Source organism: Erinaceus europaeus, chromosome 2 (assembly GCF_950295315.1).
Source record: "Erinaceus europaeus chromosome 2, mEriEur2.1, whole genome shotgun sequence".
Classification (NCBI taxonomy): domain Eukaryota; kingdom Metazoa; phylum Chordata; class Mammalia; order Eulipotyphla; family Erinaceidae; genus Erinaceus; species Erinaceus europaeus.
Genome location: NC_080163.1, coordinates 192,542,006 through 192,565,987, shown reverse-complemented (window position 1 = coordinate 192,565,987; position 23,982 = coordinate 192,542,006). Strand labels below are relative to the sequence as shown.

At 43.7% G+C, this 23,982-nt stretch overlaps 1 protein-coding gene and 1 pseudogene across 15 annotated transcripts in view; both read left to right on the top strand.

Moving 5' to 3' along the window:
* Nucleotides 1-23,982, top strand: part of CAMK2D (calcium/calmodulin dependent protein kinase II delta) — a 268,870-nt gene that overhangs the window by 163,325 nt on the left and 81,563 nt on the right. The window lies entirely within an intron of this gene.
* LOC107523342 (60S ribosomal export protein NMD3-like) lies at nucleotides 15,421-17,445 on the top strand (annotated as a pseudogene).

The window sequence follows — 23,982 nt, the reverse complement described above, 5'->3', positions numbered from 1 at the left end:
CCTCAAATGTATTCTCTCCAGGTGGTGTTTATTCTTCTCTTAGGTAAGTCTCTGCTGTGTTACTGGCATGATCCTAGAACCTCACATAGAAAAACAGGAAGGGAATAGATAGATCACTAGACGAACAGAAAGACAGACAGATTTCCTCAAAGACACCAGAAAGTAACCCAAGTCCCTAAGTAATAATGAAGGCATCAAAACCATGCCGTTTTTCTCACTTACCATTTCTGCTTCTGAGAGTACAGTTGGGAAAAGGGATGGCATCTAATGTTTATATATGCCCTCAGGAATGAACCTAGGGCATCATGCATGTACGTGTGCACAGTACAGTTATTGAGCAGACTACACCGCCCTGTTTTTCCTCCATTTATTTATCTGAGAGGTAGAGAGAGAGGAGGTGAGCAGAGCACAGCAGCACCCGCATCATCTGTGGATAGCTGTCCACCTTGTGTCATCCATGTTTCTCCCCGCAGTTATAACCCAGAGCTTCTCCCACAACAGGGAGGGCCTGCACTTTTATCAAAGCAGGATCCCTCAGCCCAGGAACAATATCTAATGTGGTCTGGACCATGGAGTTTCCAGGATTTTCTAGACTAGGAAGAAACTTTGCAGATGAAGTTTTCTGATTCTCTGTCAAATGATGAACTGCTCGCAGTTTTGCTCTCTCCACTTAACACTTTTAATTTAATAAAAGAAAGTATTTTAATGCAAAATTTCAGTCTTCTAATTATGTTCTTTCTATTATTACAAGGAACCTTTTAAGGTTGGCATTCTCTGTGTTGATACTCAAATCTAGATCTCCTGAACAATTTGATACCTTTATTCTTTTATTCTGAAGCACAAGGTTACTTTTCCTCATTTGAATCTTTGTAAGTATTTGAAGCTGACATCTTTTTAGTCCTTGACTGGTATTTTTCTCCAAGGCAGCTTTGAAGCTAGCTGACCTCCAAGTTTCTTTAGAAGTACCTCTCTGGAAATCAGTGTGGAATGATTCGAGGCATAGAGAACAAAAATAGCACTGGGCCTTGGAGACCCACACACTCCGCCTGTGAGGAGCAGGAAGGCAGAAGTAATGGCCATTGTCAAAGTCCACCTCACCCTCAGGACAGGTCCTCCCTTCCTGTATACCTGAGGCCTTCTTTCCCTGTCCTCTTCTGCACAGCCAAACTTATGCCCCAAACAGGAGCAGAACACTGTAGGAACCTTGGTTCTTGTGAAACCTTAATTAATATTGACCTTTTGAGTCCTATTCAAATACTGAATTTTTAAAAAGGAAGATGTATTTATTTATTTATTTATTAGTTGAGAAACAGAGCCAGAGCACTGCTTCGACATAAACAGTACCCAGGACTGAATTTGGGGCAAGTCCTAGATGTTGTCACTGAACTTCTGTTTCAGGCTGTGAGAGAACTTTTAGGGTAAGAGTCCATTTCTGTCTGAGGCTGTCTCTGCCTGTGTAGCAATTTATGAATTGGCTACTGTTTCTTTTTAATTCTGTGTTCTATTGAATGTAGCTCCCTTTTTAAAAGAAAAAAAAATTAATTTGGTAGAACTGAGACAGGAAGGGGTGATAGTGAAGGAGAAAGACAAAGAAAGGGCTCTGAAGGATGGACGCCCTTGGGAGTTCTAGGCTTGGATGGCTGTCTGTGGTTTTCCTTGACGGCAGGTCTCCAGGAGGCTTGCATATTTGCATCCCACATTTCTTGTGATTGAAGTAATCTGAACACTCACCCCCCAAAAAAAATGATTGTGAAAGTTTGGAACCCTGGGGTTTTAATACATCCATTTATTATAAATATAGACCTCATTTATGTGACCTTGGATGTACAATCTATGGTGCCTGAGGTTACATAAGGCAATTGGAATAAATTAAATTGCTGATAAAAGGTATACAAACATACAACTTGGGGGCTGGGCAGTAGTGCAGTGGGTAAAGTGCACGTGGCCCAAAGCTCAAGGACCGGCACAAGGAACCGGTTTTGAGCCCCCAGCTCCCCACCTGCAGGGGGGGTTGCTTCACAAGTGGTGAAGCAGGTCTGCAGGTGTCTGTCTTTCTCTCCCCATCTCTGTCTTCCCCTCCTCTCTTGATTTCTCTGTCCTATCCAACAACAACGTCAGCAATAACAACAATGATAAACAACAAGGGCAACAAAAGGGGAAAGATGGCCTCCAGGAGGAGTAGATTAATATTGCAGGCACCAAGCCCCAGCAATAACCGTGGAGGCAAAAAAAAAAAAAAAGTACAACTTCCAGTTTTTTTATTTAGAACAAAGTATGTGATGTCCCTTTGGCATCTTCCGTTCAGACAGGTGTTTTCTCTTGAGGTTTATACTTTGATTTGGTTATTGATGCAGGTCTCTGCACCAATCTATCTTCAGAGAATAGAAGCAGGGTTGACACAGCAAAAGTCCTTCTCTACCTCCGTATGATAAGAGCAGTCAGCACTGTTGAGTTTATTATCTATACTAAGTGTTTTTCTGAGCATATTATAAGAGTTTTAAAAAAAGAGGGAGTCAAGCAGTATCCTAGCCGGTTAAGCGCATGTGGTGCAAAGCGCAGGGACCGCCGTAAGGATCCCGGTTCGAGCCCCCGGCTCCACACCTGCAGGGGAGTCGCTTCACAGGTGGTAAAGCAGGTCTGCAGGTGTCTATCTTTCTCTCCCCCTCTCTGTCTTCCCCATCTCTCTCCATTTCTTTCTGTCCTATCCAATAACAATGACATCAATAATAGCTACAACAATAAAAACAACAAGGGCAACAAAAGGGAGTAAATAAATAAATAAATAAATCTACTTGCTGGAGACAGAAATTAAGAGGGAAGAAGGTGACAGAGAAAGAAAGAGATAGACACCTGCAGAATTGCTTCACCACTCATGAAGCTGTGTCCTCACAAGTGAAGGCTATGGGGCTTGAACCTGGCTCCTTGCACATTGTAACTTGTACACTCTACCAGGTGTGCCACTGCCCAGTCCCCTATAAGTTTTATCATAAGTAACCTCTTAGCAATGATTGTTATCATAGCTATAAAGATGAGAGTAGTCTAATAAATCCCTTCAGAACAGCAGTGGTCAGGCATGGCTTCAACCAGTGTCTGCGTCAGACTAGCAGATTGCAAACGTTTTTTCTGAATGTGACTCCGGTTATCTCAGTCTTCTTACTGCATTCTTTGTAGCTGGAGTTCACTTCCATATTTCCTGTCCATTTCTCCCTGCTTGTGCCACTTTATCTGTGGCATGCCCTTCTCCTATTTGATAGAACCTTGCTTCTCATCAGATATTTTAAATTGCTTGTTATTCTTTCATTTCTTGTGCTGAACTAAATACCTGAAATCCTTTCACAAAAAAAAAGAAAGAAAAGAAGAAGGAGGATAAGGAGAAGAAGAAGAGACAGTGTTATAATTAAATTACAGTGATTACAGATGATGAAACTGTAATTATAGATTTGTATAACTGGTATTTTCAAACCCCACAGTAAGATACAGCTATGGAAACACAGCAGCACACCTTTAACTTTGCAGTAGGGATGGTTCATCCAAGAAAAGGTTTAATGTACACTATCCTACTTCAGCAAGTCATTCTAACTATTATAAGCTAACGGGTCTAACTCCACATCATTCCCACCACCAAAGTTCTGTGTGCCCCCACACACACCAAAGGTAGCCACCATAGTCCTTCCAAGTTTACATGTTTCAATTCTCTGTATCCTACTAGAATGAAATCATCATATACTGGTCCTTCTTTTTTTCCTCTTCTCTTTCAGGTAAGAAAAATAGCCCTTGACTTCCTCAGGTGTTCTCCAGAATCTCTTCCCCCTCAGTAATGGTGCAAAAACAAATGTTCCTGGGCACAAAAACCCTGCGTCCCAGTGGAACTGGGGTTAAGAGCCCTCAGGTCAGCTTCCCCTAATATTTCCTCCCCTTCAGTTACCAGCCAAAATTCTTTTTGGGGTGCAGAAAGGAGTAGAACTCCATTCCTAACTCACTATCTAGGATTACATTTACTATAAAGTTAAAGGCAAGAATATACTTGCTTCACTGGCACTATTTCAGACATTCACAGACCAGCAAGTGTGCCTTCTTTGTCACATCCAAGCCTCGGGTTCGAGCCTGGACCCACCACCCTGTTGGAAGCATTGTTGCTGTGGGGTCTTTCTCTCCTAAATAAATAAATTATCCCAGAGAAGTGAAGCTCCAGAGTCAACACTAATTGCAAAAATCTCTACAGACCTGAGGTGATCACTTGATCACTGAGTAAGAAGCCTGCCTGGACACTTTGGTGGCTTCACTTCAAGTCCTGGCACATATAGAAGATGCCACACACCGGGGGCAACTCTGGTGTTGTGATATCTCATCATTTTTCTCTGTCTTTCTGTATTGGAATGGGGCTTGGAGTGGTGAAATCATGCATTCATGAGGCCACAGCACATCAAAACCCACAGAAATTTATTAGTTAGACTTTTTACAACTTAGAGAAATTCTTCCAAATGTCAGTATTTCATGTTGATGAAGAAAGGAAGCTTGAGATGTTCAGTGAAGATGAAGTCACACATCTAATGACTAAGTAACAGACCCACTATTTTGAGGCAGAGGCAAGGGCAGGGGCAGGGGCAGGGTCAGAGGCAGCTCCAAGCTTGTCACTTTCTCTTTTTTTCCACCTGATGATTCTACTTAGGAATAACAAAAAAAAAAAAAAAAAAAGAAGAAGAAGAAGAAGCACTTAACTTGGAAGTGTATTGTGTTTGCCATAATGTTCATCATTCCCTGGCTTTACTCATTTTTTTCCCTCTGCTTAGTTGATCTTAATGCGAGTGAATCTGTTTACTCATTAATCCAGTCAGTGGGATGGACGGGGCAGCTGCTGTGCCCTGTCTGTGACACAGGCTCAAACCTAGCAGCTTCAGCATGGGAGCAAGCTGCAGTGCTCAGTGTCTTCCCTTCTCTGTATCTCTCTTTCTGTCTGAAAAAGTCAGTCCAGAGTGGAGAAGCCCCAGCCATACCTGCCCCATGTATGTATCCTTCCAAACCCTGTGTCCAGTGGCAGACAAGGCAGTACTGAGCTGGTCAGGGGAGGAAGAGAGAAGGAGCGTAAGAGAAGAGAGTAACATACACCTGTGGCTTTCAGCCACCAGTGAAGGTGTACCTGTCCTGTCAGTGGCTGGGATCATGGTCAGGGCTGTGTCTCTTTTGCAAGCGTGCACCCATTCAGGCAGGGAGGTCTGGCATAACTCCTTGGGGGTGCTCTCAGAGACATAGGGCAACACGAATGTTGCTCAAACTCTTTCTCAAGCGCTTTATGGAATCACTTTGTGGGATCACAACTTATCCACAAACCAGAGCACTGTGAAATGATTCCTTAGATGTGTATGAACCGAATCACAGACTTATCTGTGGCTAATGACCTCGTGGCAAGATGTGTGTGGTCTGATTGGCTTTGACCACATCCTGTGGTTGCATGCTATATATACTTTTTTAAGCATTTGAATTGCTTCACCTGTTTTGCTTGGGCGTTGCAACCGGTTTGTTTGTAGTAATAGGCAAGCGTTTCTGTTGAGAGATTGTGAATTGAGATCCTTGTACATGTCACATGAATGTTTGCTTATATGTACTAGTATTCTTCTACATTGTGTGTCTTCTCCTTTGTTTGCTTTCTTGTGGTTTTTTTACCTTTATTTATTTATTAGATAGAGACAGCCAGAAATCCAGAGGGAAGGGAAGATAGAGAGGGAGGGAAACAGAAACACCTGCAGCCTTGCTTTTACCACTAGCAAAGTTTTCCACCTACAGGTGGGGACTGGGGACTTGAACCTGGGTCCTTGAGCATTGTAACATGTGTGCTCAACTGGGTGCATCACCACCCGGCCTCTTGTTGTCTTGTTTTAATTGCCACCAGGATCATCCTTGGGACTCCGTGCCTGCGCTATGAATCCACCACTCCTGGTGGCTGCTTTTTCCTTCTCCCTTTTTTTCTTTCTCCCTTTTTTCCTTCATTCCTTCCTTTATTTCTCTTTTTTGATAGAGACAGAGAAATTAAAAGAGAAGAAGAAGACAGAGAGGGAGAGAAAGACACCTTCAGCACTGCTTCACTGGTCATAAACCTCCCCCCTGCAATTGGGGAGCAGGGGACTTGCACCCAAGTCATCGTATGTGTTGATGTGTGTGTTCAAGCCGATGCGCCACTGCCTGGCCTCTCTAGTTTGTTGTTGTTGGGATCACAGAGCTGCTCCGCTGAACCTAGTATAGATTCTAACACAGGAAGCCTTGGTAAATATTGGGCTGTCAGAAAAGTTATGATGTATTTTCCTATGCAAAAAAGAATGCATCATAACTTTCCAACAAAGTTATAAGAATGAGTGTTCAATTTTTTTTAGCCTTTGTATTAGTGATTTAAGAGAATTTGATAAAATTATAAGATTTCAGGCATATAATTTCATAACTGTATGTGGTCAGTGTAGGTCACCACACCCCTATATCAATATCCTCTCTCTCTCTCTCTCTCTCTCTCTGTCTCTCACCCCCACCCCCCCACCCCCGCTTTCACCCCAAAATGAAAAAGTGCCAAGGAGCTGTGGGAACAAATGTGCCTACAGCCCTCCTTACCACATGGAAGAATGAAAGAAAGTGACATGTTGTCTGATGAGAGCTAGAACACACTTCTATCAGTACCTTATAAGGCTGTGTCATGGAGTCACTAGTGTCACTCCTCTGTCAACTCTACTTTGGATTTTTCTTTTTTTGCCTCCAGGGTTATTGCTGGTGCTCGGTGACTGCACTATGAATCCACTGCTCCTGGAGGCCATCTTTTTCCCATTTTGTTTCCCTTGTTGTTGTTGTTGTTGTTGTTGTTGTTGGATAGGACAGAGAGAAATTGAGAGAGGAGGGAAAGGCAGAGAGGAGAAGAGAAAGACAGACACCTATAGACCTGCTTCACTGCTTGTGAAACGACTCCCCTGCAGGTGGGAAGCCAGGGTCTCAAACCGGGATCTTTATGTGGGTCCTTGTGCTTTGCACAATGTGCGTTTAACCTGCTGTGCTACCACCCAGGACCCTGTACTTGGGAAATTTGTCTGGTACATCTTGGTCAGAAATGTGGTGCTCTCCGCCTCGGGGCATAACTCACCCACTCAGGGTGTCTTTGCCTCATTCGCACCATGATTTGATTATTGCTTGGCTATATATAGGCTCACTTCTAGAGCTGACTTCTAGATGGTCCCCAAGATACAGAGAAGGTTTCAGCCCAGTTCATTTGGGAGACAGATTTTTAGCTGAGGTTAACATTTTCCTTCAAAGGTCTTGGCATTGATTGACAGGAGAGCTTAAGCTCTTAGGGAGATTCAGCCCCACCCCTCAGGACTCCTGGGCTGTGCTATTATGTGGGACAAAAGTAATGAGGTAGAGCTTCAGATGTCATGACCAGTTAGGGACATTCATCAGAGGCCTAATGGGCAGACCTTCTGTGAACAGCAATTAGAATTTTCCTCTCAGAATTCCCAAGGTATAATAAATAATAAAGTAAGAACAAAAACTGTGGTAATACAGAAGGTTTTATAAACAGCTCTCACTGCCTTTAATATGCAGATAAATTAAAAATAATCATGTCTGTATTGTATTGGAACAAGAAACTTAAGGTAGTTAATGGCAAGTCAGCATAGATTCACTGAATTTGAATGGTGCAATTAATAATTTCTTTGCAGTGCTCAAATTGTTCTAATCAGTGGATTTCTCTACTATTTTAAAAGCACTTTTTATGACTGTGGCCATAAATCTGTAAGTGGTGATTACTTTCTCTTCTGTTTTTGCTCTTATTTTTTTATCTACACCTGAATATAGAATATTGAGTTGTTGAGATGTTTGATATTGACGTTAGATTTGAAATATACGTAGAGGGCCAGGAAATCAGTGCTAACACATCAAATTTGCATGTCCGGGGCACCTGGGTTCCTAGGTTCAGTCTCTGCTAAGTCCATCTGCCAGGTGCTCTGGTCTTTCATAAAAAAAAAAAAAAATAGGTAAAACAGGGCTGGGTAGTTGGCATAATGGTTATTCAAATGGCTCTTGTGCCTAAGGCTCTGAGCTCTCAGGTTCAATCCCTAATACCACCATAAGCCAGAGTTGAGCAGTGCTTTGGTAAAAAGTAAATAAATAAATAAAATAGATCTTTAAAAAGAAATAATTTGAAATAATCTGTTTTTGTATTCATTTGTTGCATATACACCAAATATATAAAATTTAATAGTGTCAGTTTGCTTAAAAAAAATACCGAGACCATCAAATTAAAGTCAGTGGTTTCAGTTTCCTCAGACTTGCTGTCAATATATGAACATTAAGGGATATGCAGTTAGCTTGGATAGGTGGAGCAGAAAACTGAGTAGTAATGAGAATGGATTTTTTCTGTCTGTTTACAAAGCTTATTTGCATTGTAATTTTCTTGAGAGTGCTCTAGGGAGGCTCATATCTAGTCTCATGTTTTATTTATGTGCTTGGTGCCTGCACAAGGAATCTACCATTCCCGGTACCCCCCTTCTTTTGTTGATAGATGCCAAGGGAAGTTTAGAGGAGAGGAACTAGGGAAACACCTGCAGCACTGCTTCCTTGCTGAGGAAGCTTCTCCCCTGCAGGTGGGGAGTGGGGAGGCTTCAGCCAGGCACCTTGAGCTTGTATGCATGCACTCTACCAGTTGCATCTTCATCTGGCCCCAATGCGCTGATATCTTTGAAAATTATTGTTCCCCAACCCTGGGGCCAGTTTGTAACCATGACTTTGCAGCCAGATACCTTAATTAGATCTGGGCTCAGCTTCAAGTCCTGGAACTGGAACTGAAGGAGCTAGAGGCCATGCTTGGCAGGGTAGCCTGCTGTCTCAGCAGTGCTTGCTCCTAGCTGCCTGAGTAGCTCAGAGGGTTCATTCACTGTCCTTTCTGGGTTCTGTGTGCAGGTGGGCAGTCTGGTGCTCTGTGTTGTGTCATCTTCTGTCTTCTCCAGAGTACAGTGCTTTGCAGAACCACTCATCTGGCCTCATAGTGTGTGTGTGTGTGTGTGTGTGTGTGTGTGTGTGTGTGTGGTGTGTGTGTGTGTATGCGCACACTTATGGGAGACCATCCAGATTAGGTATCTCAGCATGCCAGGTTTGGTACTAACCACAGGCTTGTGCAATCCATGGCCTAGTTACTCCGAATGGCCAGCAACGTGTTGTAACTCCTCAAACACAGATAGAGGTGCCAGTGGACGCCATAGCACTAAGCCACAGCCTGTTTGATACCGGATGTGAATGAAGGTACAGGACTCGCTAGCAGTTGCAGCCATAAAATCTGTGCAAACCCTTTACAGATGCTACTCAGAGACCTCTGGCTCCCCCACTCCCCTTACCAAGGCTACCTTATGCAGATTTCACACTCCATTTGTTCCCCTTATCAAACTGCTCAACTGCTGTAGAAGCTGTCTTAAAATTCCTTTGGACCATCTTGCAGAGAACTAGTAAAAGACAGGGGACCCAGAGAGTGAGGCCTCATCACTTAACTTCTACTTTCAAGAAACAAGTTGGGGTGAGCCATGAGGGCCTCCTAAAACTAAGCCAGAGTTTTAAGTGCTTATTCATGGACTCTCCTTGGAAACGGTGAGTCACTGTACATGTGCTGAACCAAACTGGACAAGCTATGAGTAGGACAGGGGCCAAGCTCTGTCACTGGAAGCCATCATAGGCTATGAGGCCCTCTGCCCCCCCCATGACAGGCACTCAGCCCCAGGATAACAGAGACAAATGCCCTGACAAGACAGGACAGCAACAGAACTCAGCCCGCTGGCACCAAGGACAGTGCTGAGATTCCCATAAGGCCTAGTGCCAACCTTTACCCTACAGAGGCCACACTCATGGTGGGCACAGAAAGACCATTTTCCTTTCAGAATTGATCATCCCAGGGTGAGACCACTCTGGCTGTCCTAGTAAGTGTCCTTAGAGATTCCAGAGGGGTCCTGGGGCCATGCCTGTCGCCTTAATGTGTAGGGGACAGTGTGATGTGAACTGCTCCTGGACCCCATCACCTGTAAGCAGAGAGCACTGGGACACCATTGGGGACACCTGTTAGGTGAGAAAGGCAGAGGAGGGTCAGGTCACTAGCTGCCACCCCTCCCCCTTGCCCTCCTCGGGGTGCTGCGCCTTTGTGTAGAGCACAAATGGCAGAACTTTTCTGAGGAGGAAGAGGCGTTCCCTGTTCAGATGCATTTTATGATAAGGGAGATTACAGGGTACAGGGCCAGCTTTTTCTTTTTTTTTTTTTTGCCACTTCTTGGGAGGGCAGGGTAGGTCTGTGACTTACAGTACAATACACCACCCCCAGTCCAAGTCTCACCTTGTATTTTCCGTTACTGTTCTTGCTTCTTAATGTCCACCTATGAGTGAGATCCTTCAGCATTTGTCCTTTGTTTCTGGCTTATTTCATTCAATATGATACCTCTGAGGTCTATCCAAGATGAGGTAAACGGGATGACTTCATTTTTAACACCTGATATAGCCGTGTATATATATATATATTTTTTTTTTTTCAGCTATTCATCTGTTGTTGGACACGGGTTGCTTCCAAGTTTGGGCTATAACAAACTGCTGCTATGAACATAGGTGTGCATAGAGCTCTTCAGATAGCTGTCTTTGTTTCCTTTGGATAAACCACGAGAGGAATTGCTAGGTCATAGGGTAGGTCCGTTTCTAGTCTTCTGATGTGTCTACAGACCGTTTGACACAGGGGTGTCCACTTCACATTCCCACCAGCAATGTAAGATAGTTCCTTTTCCCCCACAGCCTTGCTGACAGTTGATGTTTCTAGTCTCCTCTGATGTATCACATTCCCACAGGTATAGATAGGGTGGTATCCCATTGTTTTCTTGATTAGCATTTTCCTGACCACTAGTGAGTTTGGGCATTTTTTCTTGTGTGTTGGCTCTTTGGATCTCCCTATTTATGAAGACACTGCTTGTGTCTTCTCCCCATTTTTCAGTGATTTTTTTTTTTTTTTTGTATGTTTTAGTTTGGTGAGTTCTTTCTTTACTGTGGTCACTAGCTCTTTGTCTGAAGTATGGCAAATACTTTTCTCCCACTGTGTGGGGAGTCTCTCAGTTTTGATGGTGGCTGCAAGCTGTTGCGTGCAGAAACTTTTTGGCTTGATGTCATCCCATCCATTTAGTCTTGTTTTTGTTTAGTTTGGACTTGAGTCATTCAGGATTTTTTTTTTTTTTTGCCTCCAGGATTATTGCTGGGGCCTGCTGCCTGTACTATGAATCCACTGCTCCTGGAGGCTTTCTTTAAAAATATTTATTTTCCCTTTTGTTGCCTTTTTTGTTTTTTATTGTTGTTGTAGTTCATATTGTTGTTGTTATGATGTTGTTGTTGTTGGATAGGACAGAGAGAAATGGAGAGAGGAGGGGAAGACAGAGAGGGGGAGAGAAAGATAGACACGTGCAGACCTGTTTCACCACTTGTGAAGCGACTCTTCTGAAGGTGGGGAGCTGGGGGCTTGAACCAGGATCCTTAAACTGGTCTTTGCGCTTTGCGCCACATGCGCTTAACCCGCTGCATTACCATCCGACTCTGCCAGGATGTTTTTAAATCTTCTCAGTGTATTCCTTTTCTGTCTTCCTCAAACATGTGAAATTCCACCACTCTTGTGATGTAATTTCAGATAGATTTTAACTTTAAATTTTAATTTGATTTAATTTTAATTTCAGATAGATTGCAGATAGAGCAGAGACACTACAGCACTGCACCACAGCCTGGAAATCGACTGGCGTGTGCTCCTTAGTACTGCAGTGTAGCGCCCAGGCTTGAACCCAGGGCCATGCACATCATCACTCACACGCTATACTGATCAAACTGTCTCCTGATCACCAAACAGTGTTGAGTTGGACTCATTCTCTATTTGAATATGCTGCCTGAAAGCTGGGAGAGGAGAGGCAGATGATCAATTCTGACGCTGGGTCATGGTAGAGCTGTTTATTAGAGTTGAAGATTGTGGCATGGAGAGTGCCCTCAATCCCCTCGGCGCCATAAAGAAGGGCATGGAGCCACTCGGTGTGCTGCCAGGATTTGATCCTGGGCAGTGTGCCTGGCTAAGCACACACCCTACCCACTGCACTCTGTCTGCTATACATGAGTTTTTTGACTTATTTTCTCATCTTTTCTCTTTTAAGTTTGTTTTTTTTAATTTCGTTATTGGGGAATTAATGTTTTATATTTGACAGTAAATACAATAGTTTTTACATGCATAACATTTCCCAGTTTTCCACATAACAATATAACCCCCACTAGGTCCTCTGTCACCCTTTTTAGACCTGTATTCTCCCCCCACTCACCCCAGAGTCTTTTACTTTGGTGCAATATGCCAATTCCAGTTCAGCTTCTACTTGTGTTTTCTCTTCTCTTTTAAAGTTTTTTAAATTAATGATTTAATTAATATTGATTTATAAAATTATAAGATAATGGGTATAATTCCACACCATTCCAACTACCAGAGTTCTGTGCTCCCATTGGAAACTGCAGGAGTTCTCCCAAAGTTACAGAGATGAGCCATTATTTTGATAACTATCAATCTATATTTGTATATATTTGCCCATTGTTTCTATGGTCCTACTTTCTCCTCCTTTATAAATCACACTATGTCTAAGTGACTATGTCTAAGTACCTTCCTTTTCTCTCTCCAAGTTCTAATAGAATTGGAGTTCAGAGCCCTCTGGTGATCTCCTAACATTTCTCCCCCTCTGGGATTATGGAGCAAAATACTTTATGAGATTAAGAAGTTGGAAGGCTTCTGTAATTGCTTCTTCACTGGACATGATGTTGTGTTGGCAGGTGGATCCTACCCCCACCCTGTTTCCATATTTCTCTAGTCGGGCAGAGGTCTGTAGAGGTGGGCTTCCAAGAGACCTTGGTCGTCTGCTATACTTTTGATTTTTTTAATTGCCATCAACAACTCTTGATTTTTTTAAGTTCTATTGTAGTAACCCATAGCATAAAATTCACCGTCGTTATGCATACAGGTGAGTGGGATTAAGTGCAGCATCACCACATCCCTCTCCATCTCTCTTTATCTGGCAGAACTGAAAGTGCACCCACTCAACACCAAGTCCCCACCCTCGTCTACATTTCTCTGCCCCACTGGCCACACCTTCCTGTTTTTCATTCATTTTTAAAATTTTTATTAGTGATTTAATATTGATTTATAAAATCACATGTCAACAGGGGTGTAAATCCACTCCATTCCCACCGCCAGCATTCTGAATCTTCCCTCTCCCCACTACAAGCCACCACATGGGCCAGCCACCGTCTCTACAACTATATGTCTATGTTTATAGATAATTGCCCCATTTTTCTTCCTGATACAATCCTCTCTTCCCCTCCAAGCCACTCATGACAACATTGTCCCTCTCCTTTGTGCTGATGGAGCTAGATTTCAGAGCCCTCTTATCTTCTTCCGCCTATGCCTATCACTTCTCCCCCACTGGGAGTACAGATCAAGGTTGTTTTTTGTAGAAGGTAGGAATTCTGGCTTCTGTAATTGCTGTTCTGCTGGACTTGGGCATTGACAGGTCGGTCTATACCTCCAGCCTGTTTCCTTCCTTCCCCAGTGGGCCAGAGCTCTGGAGAGGCAAGGTTCCTGGACACACTGGTGAAGTCGTCTGCCCAGAGAAGTCAGGAGGGCATCATGGTAGCATCTGTAACTTAGTGTCTGAAATATGACAGGACATAAATTGAGACAAAATGGTTAATGAACAGGAACCAAAAAGTAGGAACAGAGCAGATGAGATTAGGGATCTTAGGATAGAAGAAAGCTAGAAAGTCCATGTTCCTGAGGGCACACAATTATGATAGTTTTGCTTAAGTTTGATAGCTAGCTTTAAGTTGGATAAAAATATTGTCTAAGTAAATGGTATCATAGTAGAGAAAAGGGCTAGAAAGTTGGATTAGGGCAGTGAGTAGCTCCCATTCTTGAAAAAAATTCTGTGGATACAATTAACTATTTACTGCCATCCACCTGACCCAGGGATATGGATGGATATATATATATATATATATATATATATATATATATATATATATATCACCAGAGCCTGTGTAACCTCTGAGTCCCTGCTGGTCTGAGCTCACAGCTCATCTGGGAACATTGCAGACTGTACTCATTTCAGGACTGGTCTTCCTTGAGTGGCAGTGCAGGATTCCTCAATCTCCCTTCAGAGACGGGCTATCCCTACAGTCACTGCTTTCTGGTGAGGGCAAGGTCCTGGGATGGCCCACAAGATGCTGTTCCTGATGGAAATGACCAATGGTGGTGGAACGAGGGATCCCTTAGAGGTCTAGGCCCATCATGTATGTGGAAATCTAAGGATTCCCTAAGTAGGGTCCCAGATGATGAGGTTGTAAGCTGTTGACCAAAAGGGCCATTATTAAGTGGGCCAGTCTCTTGCCCTTATCCAACTTTCGTAGTTCTCTCTTTATGTGATGACCCTAGACTTTCTCCCAGTTATTTAAGCATTGTGTGGCATTTGTTGAACCCAACCAGAGTTAGGTTTTTGGGGTCTGTCTTCTTTGGGCCTTTATGCTAGGCTGTCCAGCTAATTTGATCCATGAACAGTTGGTTAGAGAATTTATGATGCCATCTTTGGGCACTTCAACTATTAGTGAGCATTTTAATTCTGAGTTATATAGTTGCCCGTTGTTTATTGATACATGTACACTTGGACCTAATCACTAGCCTGTATCTGGTATCTGTTACTTAGTTAAATGATGTGGACATAGGTAATCCCATGTGTTAGAAAAGGTCTCACCAGATTTAAAGAGTTACCAGGTTGACTTCTCAGGTTTACTATCTCTGTCCACAGTAAGAATTCAATAGCAGCACGACCTGCGGTTGATGGAGATGATAGGCCATCCTGCTTTCTACCTCTATGATTCTGACACATCCAGACACCCCATAAGAGTGAAAATAGGGGGCCAATGTGACAGTTCATCCTGATGGAGCTGAATTTGCGTTTCTAAAGCTCTGAAGCCCCAGGTTCAATCTTGGGTACCACCATAAGACAGAGATCAGCAGTGTTCTGGTCTCTAGCTCTGGATCTTGTTCTTTTTCTCACTCATAAAAAATAAACCTTCTTTTCACTTCCGCGTGGCTTCCCGGACCAAGGGACAGCAAATGAGAGAGTTGGAAGTTTGCTTCCCCTGCATCTCTGCACTTCCCACGGGAAACCGGGGTCATGGAATACCTAGCAGAGTCCGCCAGCACCCTGGGCCATGTGTGAGTCTGTGGCCTGCAGCGGCAGGGTGCGGGGAGAGGGCACACACGGGAACCTGCCCCCCCTTCCCCCTTTCCTTGGCATCAGGACCCCCAGCCAGTCACTTCCTGATGTGCAGGGCTCTGTGGCCTCAGGGATCAGGAGTCTGCTAAGTGTTATGGTGGTTTGTAACCTGGAACAGGTATTTCCAGCCACTAGCAACTTGGATACAATGTGTATTAGAATCCAGGGAACTTCTTAGTTTGTGTTTGAAAAAACTCAAAGCCCCTCTGAGTACGGCTTGTAGATGCAGGCTTTGTTTGGTCTGAGCCCCATTCTAAGAGACTTAAAGTTAAATTGACTATTCAGAAAGAGGTGATGAAGGGTGCTATCCTTCAACAGGTATTTGTAGTGGATTTTGTTGTTCAGTGCCAGATGTGTGGAGATTGCCATAGAGTAGAAGCTAAGGATTTTTGGAAGGCTATGGTTCAGGTCCAGCAAAAGACTTTGCACAAAAAGACTTTCTACTATCTTGAACAATTGATTTTAAAATATGGAATGCATCAGAATTCTCTCCGTATCAAAGAGATTCATGATGGTCTGGATTTCTGTTATTCTTCCAAACAACATGCTCAGAAGATGGTAGAATTTCTTCATTCCACATTTTCCTGTAGATACAAAGCATCACAGAGACTGATCTCTCAGGATATCTGTAGTAACACATATAATTACAAAAGCACCTTTTCTGTGGAAATTGTTCCCAATATGCAAGGATAATGTTGTTTGCCTATCTCCAAAACTGGCACAAAGCCTGGGAAATATGAGCCAGATTTGTGTATGTATTCGAGTAACCAGTGCTATTCATCTCATCGACCCACAGACTCTACAAGTGGCAGATATTGATGGAAACACATTCTGGAGTCACCCTTTCAATATTGTTTGTGCCATCCAAAACAACTGGAAGAGTTTATTGTAATGGAATGCAGTATAGTAAGAGATGTGAAATGTAATGCAGGCTCAGGAATGATATCAAAAAAGCATACCCTTGGGGAAGTCTGGGTGTAGAAAACGTCTGAAATGAATACAGATAAACAATATTTTTGTCATACTCATTTAGGACATCTTCTAAATCTAGGAGACCTGGTATTGTGGTTTGCTTTGGCTAACTGTAATTTAAATGATGAGTATGTCAACAAAATGAACCCAGATAGAGTCCCAGCTGTGGTGTTAAAGAAAAGCTATGACTGTACTAAACAGCAGCGTCGTAGAAACTGGAAACTGAAAGAGCTTGCAGAGATAGAGAAAACATGGGCACTGAGGATGAAAGACAATACCAAGATTTCCTTGAAGATCTTGAAGAAGATGAGGCTACTAGAAAAAATGTCAACATCTACAGAGATGCAACTTGTTCCTGTGGAAAGTGACACAGATGATGAAGGAGCACCTTGAATTAGTCTAGCTGAGATGCTTGAAGACCTTCACATTTCCCAAGATGCTACAGGTGAAGAGGGTGCATCAGTGCTGACACAGTGAGATCCTGTTTCAATAGCTTTCACATCTATATGCAGAGGATGTTGGACAAACAACTATTGCTTTCTACTCCACTGTTGCTTCCATACTGAGAGAGATTTAATATTAAACCTGGATAAACATGATTCTGACTGTACTGAAAAAAAGGGTTTGAGTTTAAGGCTTTGAAATTTAAGATTAAAAACTGTAGTCATTACTGATATTTTAGGTCACTTTACACAAATTTTATCGCTTTGTTATATTTTAGTATTTTCACATACCATAGAGCCAGCTTTAAAAATTTTTCAACTTATAAACAAGGGAAAAAAGAGAAAACACAACATAAAACCTTTGTTTCACTGTGATAAATTGCACTAAAGCAAGAGATTCTGGGGAAGAGAGGAGTGGAGAGGGCCTTGGGGTCCTGGTGAATTATATTGGAAAGGATCATTGGGAGTGAGTGTTCTGAAGACACCTAACACAGGGATATGAGTGATTGTACCCATGTGTCAATAACTGTACTGTAAATCATTATCAGTAAAATAAAAAATAAAATAAATAAATAAACCTTTACAAATTTCCAACTGCAAAGGATTCATGATGAACTATTCCTTAAAGTGAAATGTATATTGTTTGTTTTTCCTTGTGTCTGACTTATTTCACTTAGTGCTATGTCCTCAGGGTTCACCTGTGTTACACTCTGTGTCAGAACTTTCTCTTAAAAACAAAAATCTGGGGGGTGGGGGCAGTTAGTAGCATTGCGGGTTAAGTGCATATGGTGCAAACCACAGGGACCAGCGTAAAGATCCCGGTTCGAGCCCCTGGCTCTCTACCTGCAGAGGGGTTGCTTCACAAGCAGTGAAGCAGGTCTGCAGGTGTCTATCTTTCTCTCCCCTTTTCTGTCTTCCCCACCTCCTCTCTTGATTTCTCTCTGTCCTAGCCAACAACAGTAACAACAACAGCAACCATAATAACAACAACAAGGGGAAAAATGGCCTCTAGGAGCAGTGGATTCATAGTGCAGGCACCAAGGCCCGGCAATAACCCTGGAGGGGAAAAAAATTGGTCTATAAAATATGTGCTTATTTTGCTGATCTTGTCTCCTCTGCTGATATCATTTGAGTTGTTTGCGTGCTGTAGCTGTTGTGAGGGGTACTGTGAACAGGGCTGTACAGGTGTCTCTTCGAGGTTCATTTTTCTGTTCTTTGGGTTCCACTCAGCAATGAGAGCCAGGACAGAAGTGTAGAGTGAAGTGAGGGTTCCTTTGAAGGATGTTGGGCTTTGCCAACCCTCTGCATGTCTCCATTCTGCTCAGAGGCCACAGGATGGACGGTGTCCACCAGCACACTGTCCATTCCTGATAGTCCCCCATAGTCCCTCCCCTGCACACTGCCTCTCAGACCTCCTGAGCCTGGCTTTAAGTGGAGCTATCCCAGTGGCCTCTCCTTCAGTTTTACCATCTCGTTTATGATTCTTAGCGTGACTCAGCAGATCAATCTAGATCAAGATCGATAAGACACTCACTGAACCTTCTGTTAAAGCAGCTCTCTGGACTTTTTCCATTTCCACTTTCCAATTTGGGATCCATTCAGAAAGTCATCTAGATAGATAAGCCACTATATCAGAGATCTCCAATGCCAGGCACTCCGTCAGAAAGTACCTGACACACAAAACCTGGTCTTAGCGGCATAAGGTACTAAGAGAGGAATTAACAGTGCTGCCAGAGGGGAGTTTTGGATCCCTCCAGCAGCTCACCTCCTCTGCCAGTCTCTGCAGCTGTGACAAAGCCTGACACACACAGGTCCTACCAGGCCTCACGTATCCCACAGGGCTCCTCATGAAGTTGCTAGCTCACTGAGAACTCGCAAAGCTTTCCAAGCCTATGAGAGAGAGACCGACTGTCAAAAGTGGCTCACCTAGAGAGTCCTGGCCACTTGTTCAGTGATAAGGGTGGAGGTGGTGGTGAGAAGCAGCAGCAGTGACAGCAGCATGGGGTTGTTGTAGTGGAAAATGAACTAGAAATGTAGCTAGCTGACACCCCAGTATTGTAACCCGACATGTTTTTTATTCCCTCCTCAGTCTCAAGGCACTTAGGCACTTCGCATGACTGCATTTCTGATCCCATATGAGTAGTCCAGAGGCAAACTATGCCTTAGAGGAAAGATTTGATAGACCCCAAAGCTGAAGTATGCGGTTCTTGCAGGGAAAGTGCCTGAGCAAGCCTTCCTGTCTCTCAGAGTGTGATAGGAGTGATCTAAGGTCAGGAACATCAACTGCATGGCACACTGCTCTTTGTGAAACAGAAGGCCCTGGGCCCTTAACATTTAACAAGCACACAGTGAGCTTGTCTCTGACAAGCTTCATGGGTGGTGGATATATAGTGAAAATGCAGGGGCAGACTGGACCCTCCTCCGGTTGCCATAGGATCACAGGGACAGATGTTAAGCAGAGGGGTCCCCAGACACAAACACAGCACAGCACAGTATTCTTGGGGAGCAAGGTAACTGACAGGTGGAGTTCTGGGAAGTAAAAGCCAAATTCCAAAGGATGAGTGGAATTTGCTGACTGGACTGGGAATGCAAGTAAGTGCAGCTCCTTTGGAAAACAGAATGGGGCTTTCTTAGGCAAATGTAAATAGTAGTACTATAATCCCATGATCCCATGCACAGGCATATATCCCATGGACAGGAAAACATTAATTTGAAAAAGGGTATCTGGGGGGAGCCAGGCGGTGGTGCAGTGGGTTAAGTGCAGGGACCTGCGTAAGGATCCCAGTCCAAGCCCCCGGCTCCCCACCTGCAGAGGAGTTGCTTCACAGGCAGTGAAGCAGGTCTGCAGGTGTCTATCTTTCTCTCCTCCTCTCTGTCTTCCCCTCCTCTCTCCATTTCTCTGTCCTATCCAACAACAACAACAACATCAACAACAATAATAATAATGAGGACGATGATAAATAACAAGGGCAACAAAAGGGAAAAGTAAAATATAAAGTTTCTAAAAAAGTTTTAAAAGCATATCTGGGAGGGCAGATGCTATTGCACCCAGGTAAGAGCGCACATTACCATGTGTAAGGACCCGGGCTTGAGTCCCCATGCTCTCCACCTGCAGGCAGGGAAGACCTCACCAGTGGTGAAGCTGGTCTGCAGGTGTCTGTCTTTCTCCCTTTCTCTCTCCCCCTTCCTCTCTCAGTTTCTCTCTATCCCATCCAGTAAAATAGAAGGAGAAAGATTGGGGGGGTGTGACCACCAGGGGCAAAGTTTCCCCTTCCAGTGTCACTTGGCACTGCGCTCCCTCAGCTAGGGGCTTCCCATCAGAGGGCCCCTGGGGCTCTGGGGGATGATTGGAGGGGCTTGGAGAGGCCTTGGTGGCAGTCTGTCTGCAAGGTCCCTCAGGCTCTGTGGAGTCCGTTGGCGTGCTCCACAAGGCAGGTGGCCATCAGGGCAAGAGAATAAACAGAATCTTCCCTTCTCCCTCTCTCTTTACTTCTCTCTCTCTCTCTCTCTCGTCCCCTTCTTAGCTCTTTCTCTCTCCCTACCTCTCCTTATCTCTCTGTCTTCCTCTTTCCCTCTCCTCCTCTCTCTTGGCCTCTTTCTCCTCCCTTCACCACTTTCTCCCTACCTCTCTGTCTCTCTTCTCTCTCCCTCTCTCTCCCAGCTCTTTACTACTTTCCCTCACCTTTCTTTTCCTCCCCACCTCCACCTGTCTTGAAAAGTCTCTGATTGCCTTCCTTCAGTCTCCTCACTTGTAAACTGGGAAGAGCTCTGCTTTGCCTCTCAGGAGAGTTAGGCTCCAGCGTGTAGAGACAGTAGGCCAGCTGTCCTCATCTGGGCTTGTGATGCACATTGTTGTTGTTGTTGTTGCTGCTGCTGCTGGTGGTGGTGGTGGTGGTGGTGGTGGTGGTGGTGGTGTGTGTGTGTGTGTGTGTGTGTGTGTGTGTGTTTTGCTGAGGTTGCTCTTACCTTTACTGTCCAGTACTATAGCAGGTGGCACCATCACCACCCCAGCCTTTGCCCAGAAGGAGACACACAAGTCATCCAAATGCAAGGCAACTAGTTTGCTCTTCTCTGTAGAAACTTGGTGTCACTGCCCACGCCTCCAGGAGTTCTGAGAAGTCTCTGCTGTCCTGACTCCATGCCTCTGCCCAGACCCAACATCTCAGGCAAGGGCTGTGGCCATGGGCTGCTCTTGTACCACACCTGGGGCTCACTGTCCAAGGAGGTTTGCTGAGCCCACCTCTCACCAGAGTGTTCTGTGTCTTCTGGTTTCTGCTGATAAGGGGACAGCAAGTTCCTGCAACCCTGTCTTGGAGAATATCCTATTCTCATCACCTCCTTTGTGCCTGTTCCTGTGTGACTGTGTGGGTGCCCTTTTATCTTCCAAAGCCAGTCTTGAACCTTCTCAGCCACCGAGACTCACGGTCCAGGATGGCATCCTCACAATATTCATTTCATTCAGGAAGGTCGAGCCATTATTGATGTTTGTCACAAGTGTGTAAACTAGAAACCCAACAAGCACAGCACCTTTTGTGGGAGGACAGAGACTCAATCACATTATTGGGAGGAACAATAGTGACACAGATAACTTCTCTATTTTCAACCTACAGAGTTGCCTCTCCCTGGTTCTAGAAGGATACCTTTCCTCTGTAAGTGTTGATATACTAGGGATTCATAAGTGCTGAGTGATGCTTCAGGTAGATAATTGATGTGCTTATAGCACAGCAAAGCTCTGCCATCAGTGTATTCAAAAAGTTTCTGATTAATTAATTGAAAAATTTATTCATGAGACAGATCAAATTTGGGACTCGGATGAAGTTCTGCATCACACACTGAATATTTTTTAATCTGTACATAATTGCCCTTACTTTTGACCTCCATTTTGCATTAATAAGAGTATAAGAATGTGTTAAAGAAATTCCGTAGTTTCTCTCTCAGGCAGTGTCCTGTTAGAATTCCATTTTCCCAACCTAGACAGTGATCAGCCATAGAACAGAAAGGATACAATGGCTTCATTTGTATGAGGTTATTTTTTACTATAATTTATTTTATTTTGTATTTATTTTTTTATTTATGAAAGGGAAACATTGACTAAACCATAGGATAAGAGGGGTACAACTTCACACAATTCCCACCACCAGAACTCTGTATCCCATCCCCTCCCCTGATAGCTTACCCTCTGGGAGTATGGACCCAAGGTCATTGTGGGATGCAAAAGGTGGAAGGTCTGGCTTCTGTAGTTGCTTCCCCGCTGAACATGGGCATTGAGAGGTAGATCCATACTCCCAGCCTGTCTCTCTCTTTCCCTAGTGGGGAAGGGCTCTGGGGATGTGGAGCTCCAAGGTACATTGGTGGGGTTGTCTGTCCAGGAAAGTCTGGTTGGCATCATGCTAGCATCTGGAGCCTGGTGGCTGGAAAGAGAGTTAACATACAAAGCCAAACAAAGTGTTGAACAATCATGGGCCTAAAGGCTGGAATAGTGCAGATGAAGAGTTGAGGGGGTCCTCCATTTTGTAGATAGCTAGTAGGCATATTTTAGTTATATTCCAAAGGGCCTGTTGGTATACTAGTGTTTTTGTTTGTTTGTTTGTTTGTTTGTTTGTTTTGCCTGAGCTTGAAATCTGATATACAGGTAGATCCCAATTATTGTTTGAGGAGGTGGTGTCATGGCTGGCAGAAGGACCAGAAAGCTGTATCAGGAAAGAAAGTAGCTCCCAAATATGGGAAAGGTGTATAAATATTGTTAACTATAAACCCCATCGATGTGATGTGATCTGGGGCCCATATTGAGCTTAGGAGCCTATGTGACCTCTGCATCCCTGTAGATCTGAGCTCACATTCTGTGGTCATAAGTAGGAACATTCCAAGCTGCCCCAGTATCAGGACCCATCGTCCTCAGGTGTAGCATAGAGTATGTTGTCCAGCCTCCCTTCAGAGTATGGAACATTCTCTACCATTGTTGATCCAAGTTGAGGGCAAGGTCCTATGGGGGCCCACAAAGGGGTCTGTTGTGTTGTGCCTGCTAGGAATGACCTGACCAGTAACAATGGATAGAGGGATTTATTTGAGTTCTAGGCCAATCATGTCTGTTTGGGAATCTCAGGACTCACTGAATAGGGACCCAGCTTATGGGGTGGCCTGATAGTGACTAAAGAGTTATTGTTAAAATATGCCAGCCCCCTTCCCTTATTCAGCTTTTGCAGTCCTTGCTTTGATGAGGTTAGCTTAGAGTGAGTGAGAAAACTGTAATAGGAAGTAAGTGAGGAGGGTATCTAAGTCTAAGTAGACACTATTTCATTATGAACTTTATACTGACTCACTACAGACTATTGTGTATTTTTTGCTTTCAGGTATATATTTTGCCCTAATTTATGGATACATGTGGACATATGCCCTATCTCATGGGACCTGGTCTATGTCTAGGTTTTGAGACTTTGTTAGGAAGTGAACCACCTGGAATGGAATTAGAGAATCCCATGAAAGGAAAGGTCTCACCTGAGTAATGAGGCTGAAGGGTCGACATTCTTTGCCTGACATCTCTGGACACAGTCTGAAGTGAAACATGCTGAGGTGGCACTCCTTGCGTTGATTAGGCTGGGATTGGAGGATGCAATATCATTTGGTGTGAATTGAGAAAAGGATGCAGGAAAGTGAGCCCTACCCTAGACGATATTTTTAAACATTGAAAATTATAAATGCTAGGGACTGAGGAAGACAGTTGTCAGAAACAGCTAAATACATAATCCAACTTACATGAAACCCTACCCTTTCCTTGAGTGGTTAGCTATTGCAATTCAGTGAAAAATAACCAAAATTCTGCATTACTGCACTTTTTAATATTCGTATCTAAATGCAAGCCCATTAGGAATAAGATCCTAATGCCATGCATAACTAAATGCCTCTGATCCCTCCCTCTTCTCTCTTTTCCTTTCTAGGAATACACATAACATAAGAGAATAGAACTGTGGTGGTGGGTGTATTGTAACCTACCTGTAGTCTTACAAGAAATTATAAAATCACTAATAATAAAATCACTAATACGGTATTTTTAAGAGTATATAAAGCTCAGACTTAGAGTAAATGGAAAGCATGGCATTCTGTCTTGGTGGGTCGATATTTTGATTCTTCAGCTACCGTTGATTGAGTAGATGATACATGTTGGATTTCAGGTTAGGCGCCAAGTCAATGCAGATATGTAAGTCAAGGCTGCACTGGTGCAGAACCAGGCAATTGTCTTG